Source organism: Magnolia sinica, chromosome 2, assembly GCF_029962835.1.
Source record: "Magnolia sinica isolate HGM2019 chromosome 2, MsV1, whole genome shotgun sequence".
Lineage (NCBI taxonomy): Eukaryota > Viridiplantae > Streptophyta > Magnoliopsida > Magnoliales > Magnoliaceae > Magnolia > Magnolia sinica.
Genome location: NC_080574.1, coordinates 29,843,502 through 29,851,251, shown reverse-complemented (window position 1 = coordinate 29,851,251; position 7,750 = coordinate 29,843,502).

The window sequence follows — 7,750 nt, the reverse complement described above, 5'->3', positions numbered from 1 at the left end:
TCAGAGCTACACAAACAGTCTCCTTTTGCCAATTCACAGCGCCGTCCTCCACCACTAGGTAAGCGTCGCATGACTCCTGCAGAGAGGGACAAATACCGTAACCAACAGTGTCAATACTATGGGATGATGGGTCATGTTGCAAAGATTTGCTGGTGGGTACCCAAAAAATCTACTCATCATGATGAAATTCCACAAGCACTTGCAACACTTACCTTGGACAACACTATCGCGGATACAGAATGGGCAACAGACACTGGAGCTTCCAATCATATGACAGGTAAGCCAGGTATGTTAACCAATATTCGTATATATTCTGGTACTGACACAGTTCTAATTGGCGATGGATCTTCCTTGTTAATTCTTGCAATTGGTGACTCGTGTATAAAGCAAAAAAATATCTGCTTTACCTCTACATGATGTCTTGCTAGTTTCAGATTTTTTTTTGAAAAAAAAAAAATACTCTTTGTAAGCTAGTTAACTAATCAATTTCCTATCAATTGTGAATTTTCTAACGTTGATTTTTGTGTTAAGGAACGGAAAATAGGACAACCAGTGATAACAGGGAAACGCAGGGGTGATCTTTATGTTCTACCTTCTTCACCAGAACTATATTTTCTCATCGCTTCAAATTCGGTACTGCAGAAATTGGGCACCAACGCTTAGGCCATCCTCAGTCTTTGGCTTTACAGTTGTTAAAAAATAAGGGGCTAATTGATCTCTTAAGGGTAACAAAATCTCAACATCTTTGTGATAGTTGTCAATTAGGGAAGTTTTGTCGTTTACCTTTCTCTTGTTCTGAACATTCAAGTTATAGTATTTTTGAAAAAATTCATTGTGATTTATGGGGACCCACTCCTATTTTATCTATTACAAAATTCAGATATTATGCTTGTTTAGTTAATGACTTCTCTAAATATACATGGATTATTCCCTTACGTCATAAATCTGATTTTTTTTTAATGCATACTTAGCCTTCGAAAAATACGTTGCCAAGCAGTTCAACAAATAAATTAAAATTTTTCATTCAGATGGAGGCGGTGAGTTCATCAACTCCAAACTCTCAACTTACTTTCTTTCCACAGGCATTATTCATCAGATATCTTCCCCATATACTCCTGAGCAAACTGGTATGGTTGAAAGATGACACAAGACTATAAGAGAGCTAGGTATGACTATGTTATTTCATTGTGGTGCTCCTTCATTTCTATGGATAGAAGCTTTCATTACAGCTATCTACCTTATGAATCGACTGCCTACATCTGCCCTTAATTTTGAAACCCCATATTTTGCGCTGCATGGAGCTCATCCTATTTACTCTTCACTTCATACCTTTGGCTCTAAATGTTTTCTTTATACTTGAGACACACGACGTCACAAATTTAATCTAAAAACACTTTTCTGTATTTTTGTAGGCTACAGTGATAAACACAAGGGATACAAGTGCTTTCATCCTTCAAATAAATTTTTTTAATCTCTCGGTATATTGTTTTTGATGAGTTAGTCTTTCCCTATAAGACTGTTAACACTTCCCGCATCACATCTACTAAGCCACAAGTCCTTAGTATCTTTGATTCTTGGTTACCACACACTAACATGTGCTTCCCTGTAGGACCTTCTTTAGCATATTCAACACCACCTTGTTTGAGTCCCTTACCGGCAACAAACATCCATCATCCAACCCCACCATCCCACCATCCTAGTTCCACTAACCTACCAGATTTTCCATCCTCCCTATCCGAGACTTTCGATATGCTTACCTACAATCATAACTCGGCACTACCTGAAACACCTCCACTGCACGAGTCAAAGAATTTGGAACTGTCTCAACTAGCGCCGCTTCCACAACTCATGTCTGAACCATCAGAGTTATCTCACCTTACTCCAGTTTCTTCAGCACCAACATCCCATTCTATGGTCACTCAGTGTAAACTGGGTGTGGTAAAACCCAATCCAAAGTATGCTTTGATTACAACCACATCTGTTAATGTACCTCGTGAGCCAAACAATATTAGATTTGCCTTGACACATTGTAACGCCCTGAAATTCGGGGGTCGAGCATAACTCAGCTCCCGAGTTCCAAAACATCACTTATACAACATATGTAATGATGGATGTATGTTGTCTGTATGAATGCATAAAACATGAAATAGATTAAGCCAAACTGCAAACATAATCCAGGGATAAGTGAAAAACGCAAGCAGAAGACTTAAAGAAATATATGTGTATATGTGTAAGTCCCTGTGATATGTATGCTCTGCTAGGTCATAATTACAAGTGTTTATCTTCAAAATATAAGTATCAAAATGAAATTCATCTATTCCAAAAGAAAATCCAAAATCCACATTGATCAGGACACGGCTCACATGAACCCGCCTAAGAACTGCATAATAGAAAACGTGTCCTCATCATCCTCGTACTCCTGTTCTGCCTTAGGGGTTGCGTCATTATCTGTATCTAAGACAGAGTCTGGTTGGTGTTGAAACATCATCCCAGAATGTGGGAGTGAGTGATCAACTCAGTGGAACTATACAGTAAAAGTTAACATGATATCAAATCAATCAAGCAGTAATGATAAGGTATTACAATTAAACACGTCTAGAGTACTCTTGTTAATGCAAGGATGTATGTGTAAATGATGCATGCCCTCGCCTGCACTCCCTCAGCGTCTTCATCTTATGTTACGCATGACAACCTCCCGCAGTGCCAACAACTCCTACGCACATGCAATGCGGTGTATGAACATGATTACCAAGTTGTTATTAGTCCTTTTCATACAGCAGGATTGGGAAGCTAAAATACCTTCCTCATATCAATTCCCAAACAGGGATCCATTCTAAGGTCGTCAGTCCTAGGCAATCTCATACGATCATATGGTTCTAGGTCGCTACAAAGGGCTCGTCACCAATCAATGCACGCCTATCATACCTTTGTTACTACTCTAAGGCTCGTCGCCTCAATGCAATATCAAGGTATGCTCGAGGTCACTACAAAGGGCTTGTCACCAATCAATGTAGGCCGACAGCACAAATATAGTGTCCCATACCACCATAATGGTTCACGAGTCTGGTGTGCTCATTGGTCACTACGGGGAGGCTCGTCACCCCAGCGTAGGCCGACAGCTCGACCACGGTGTCCCATACCACCATGCCTGGCTCATGAGTCTTAGTGGATCAAGGTACAACGGTTAACGGGATTTCATCGGTAAGTTTGGTACCCTAGATTCAAACAATAGCGTCCATACATGGTGAACATACATCGGGACAATCGAGTTACTTAACGAACTCGATAGCACGAGCGCACGTTGAGTTGAACGACATAGAGTGCGCAAACACTCCGTGTGGCCAAACCACTGCCGATAACCCTAATACGACTCGGGTTCGTCAAACACGTCCTACGTGGTGAAAACAATCTCGGCCACGAACTCAAGGGCTGTTACCGATTTCCTGGACTACTTCATAGTCCCAAACATATTCAATTATAACATATATTTATATCAACAATTTAGAACAGTAATGGAACAACAATTCAAATCATACAGTATGTGAGCATTTGAAGAATATCAACTTCACATGGATTTCAATATATTTCAATATAAGTAGTATTTGAAGTTAAACAATAAAGAATGTAAATTGCATGTAGGAAATCATGCACACCAATAGGAGAGTTAAGAATCTCTTCTCAACGCCCGTAAATAGGATAATATATTACACATTAGATCATTCAGACATTTCTACAAACACTTAGACTACATATTCTAACATACATGACGTATGTTGGTGATATACACATTTGGACAATTCCTTTTGCCAAGGAGTTGACACACATACACCTAGCACAAGTGCACAACAATTAATCATGGCAAACACATGTTTCATACATATACGATACTTTCTACATACACAAGGAATACACAAATCTCAATATAACTCAATTATATCTGGAACGCAATATAAACATTGAATTTGGTATGTGAAATTACACCCACAATAATATTAAACCATTATCTGATATTGAAAGCCTTGAAAACCATAACCTATACGAATATAGTCCGCACCTTAAACCAGAAAAAGCGCACCAATCTGATTCAGACGATAAGTCTTCGTCAACGGCGACTAGATAACCTAAGGTAAGAATAGAAATGAGCTACATCAACACTTAGACCATTCTAAGCTCTAAAACAGGTTAGGGTTTGATTGACTTACCCAAGAATGAACTTAGAATTGCCGGAATAACGATTCAGAAGTGACGGTTTAAGGATGCAGAGTAACAAGAAAGAATCTCAAATGATTCACCAACTTCTCTCTTACTTTCTCTCTCTTTTCCTCTCTCTCTCTCTTAGTTAGGGTTTAGGAAATTCGTATGGAATAGAGAGTGAGGGTTTTAAGGTCTTTATATAGGCCTAACATTGATGAAAATAGCCCAGGGCCAAAGTATACTTAGGTTATAACCAAATCAGGTCTCTCTCGATCCAACGGAGCACTTCCGATGGTCCTTTTTTCACGTGCGGTCGAACTTAAGCTCACTGACCATGGATCTATGTCAGTCTGAGTTTTTGTACCAATCGGATTTACAGATCAGCCTAGCGGACCACTCTCAATTCAACGGTTACCGAAACTCGATCAGGTCCACAAGCACTACGACATGCCTGGCCATCTTCCCTGATCCGAGGGTGAAATTGGGTCAGAATCCAACGGTCAGATTGCTTAAAATTATCGTGCAAGCGACACGACTCAGATTTCATAAAATCATATTTAATTTCTCACTGTTTTCACACTCTTTACTTCGGACTCAAATAAATCGACCCAGGATATCATCTGGACATGATTTCTGAGGTGATGGTCAAGCCCAACAAGGTGACCATAACTGTCTAAGATCATCGCTATCGGACTTTCGACGCGCGGTCCAGGTCCGATATAAAGATTCCAAATATTCCCGAGAACAACTGGATTTAGCGTTGAATCCCAGATTTCAGAGTAACATAGTGCTAACAATTCTACAGGTTTTGAGTCCTGCAAATCAAATTTAAAGTGATTGATGCTAATTTCACAAGCAATCAAGTTTAGCGCTAATTAACCCACAATAAAAGTTCTAAGAAATCTGAGGTAGTACTCGGGTCTTTGCATGAAATTTTTTGGGTCATTACACACATCCTGGGTGGAAAGTTGTCATGGATAAGGAACGTGCAGCATTACATCAAAACTAGACCTGGAAACTTATTCCTCGCACATCTAACATGCACGTTATTAGATCTAAATGGGTATTCAAATCAAAACTCAAACCCGACAGTTCTCTAGATCGACTCAAGGCTCATATTGTTGCAAAAGGCTATCATCAAATTGATGGTGTAGACTATACTGAAACATTTTCTTCAGTTATTAAATCGGAAACCATATGCATGATCATTACTGTAGCACTTATTCACCGGTGGCCTATTCCTCAACTAGATGTAAAAAAATGCATTCTTGCATGGTCTAATCTCTGAAGACCTCTAGGATTGATGGATTCTCAACACTTAACATATGTTTGCAAACTCCAAGAGCTCTCTATGGTTTAAAACAAGCATCTCATGCTTGGTTTGATCAATTTAGTACCTTTCTCCTTAAATACGGGTTCTTTTGCAGTCTAGCGGATCCTTCCTTATTTATTTTTCATTATGATTATGGAACACTAATTTTGTTTCTTTATGGAGATGATATACTGCTCACAGGATCTGCTCTATTACTTGTTACAAATTTCATTCAACTGCTGAGCAATGAATTCGCAATGAAAGATTTGGGACCAATTCATCACTTTCTTGGCATAGAATTCTCCCCAACATCCAATGGTCTTCATCTGTCCCAGTCTCACTATGCTCTTATCATACTTGAACGATCCAACATGGTAGATTGCAAGCTCATGAGTACACCTCTCGAAGCTATGACATAAAAACTTCATCAAATGAAACTCTTATGGAGGACCCTAGTTACTATTGAGGACTTGTTGGAGCATTACAGTACCTCACTCTAACACGCCCTGATGTTTCATTTAGTGTTAACTATGTATTTCAATTCATGCATGCTCCCACCTTGGCACATTTGAAAATGGTTCGGTGTATCCTACGATATGTTAAAGGAACTATTGACATAGGATTGCATTTTTCTTCAAACACTACACTTAATTTGTTTACTTTTTCAGGTGCAGATTAGGCAGGGTGTCCTACTACGATACGTTCCACTACTGGCTACTCTACCTACCTCGGAGGAAACCTCATCTCTTGGTGTGCAAAGAAGTAACATACAATTTCTCGGTCAAGCACCGAAGCAGAGTACCGATCAATGGCTAACATAGCAGCTGAACTCACATGGATGACCTTCATTCTCAAAGATCTCTGCATTCTAATGGCATCTCCTCCGATACTCTACTGCAAGAACCTTAGTGCTCTTCATATGACAGTTAATCCTGTGTTCCATGCACGAAGTAAACACATCAAGTTGGATTATCATTTTGTGCGCGAACGCGTTGCACTTGGACTACTCATCACTCGACATATCTCCACTGATAACCAAGTTGCAGACCTATTCACTAAGCCAATGTCAAAGGTAGCCCTTCATTATTTTCAAATCAAACTTTGCCTCCAACCCCGGCACAGTTTGTGGGAGGGTATTAGCACATCATAGCTCAATAACCAGAATTGTGATAAGGTTGGAGATTAGCATGTCACAGCTTAGCAACCAAAATTGTGATAAGGTTGGAGATACTCTCGTATCTTACCTCAATCAGTGGAGATGCTTTCAATCAGTGGTATACTCTCGGCCTCAATCAGTGGAGATACTCTCAATCAATGGGATACTCTCGGTCTCAATCAATGGAGAGACGTTGAGGGATATCGGCAAGAGATTTTATGGGATTATGTATTCATGTTTAAATACTTGTCTCTGTAACGCCTAATGTAAGAGTGTTCATGTTTCCATCAATTGAAATAAAAAAGGTATTTTTTCTTTAGGAAGATGAGTAATATATTAATAAGATCTTCTAACTGCCTATATATTATTCATCGCCCTACAAGTTTCTGAGTTCTTCTTCTTCTTCTTCTTTTATTTGAAATGCTTAGAGACTTATAGGGCGGACCATGTTGTTGAAATTAATGGATAACCGATGGCATGACTCAACTTGTGTTTTGCCAACCTAGTGAATGGACCTAGATTTGGACAGAGGCTAATCTTCTTTGTTAGGACAACATCTTCCATGGTTAAGACATCGTACACGTGGCATGGTCATAAGAAATGAAGGTCGGCCCAGATGGATGGGCTTGTAAGATTTGACATCTTAGGGCCTACACAAAAATTAAAGATGGATTATGAATAGTTAGAGGTCTGCCTAACCATTACATATGGGATTTTATTACCCTTATAATTCTAAGGTTAAGATGGCCCCGATATTACAATCAATGGGTTAAATCATTTATAGGGTGGGCTAGATGGACAATTAATTTATAATCTCTTCATCCCTTAGGAAAATAGGAGGGATCCTTCTCCTAGGGAAGATTGGATGAGGCTGATTTTATACCATCTCATCTAATCTTTTTATAATTCCAATCAAATTTGAATTTGAGCTTTAACTTCAAAATATTTGAGTTATAACTTTGAATTTAAAACTCAATATCAAACCTTGGAAAGAATATGAAAGACGGATTAAAGAGAAAAGAGTATAGGATGCACCCACTAGTGATTGCCCATAAATGAACCTCAGAGGCATATATCCAACAAGAAAT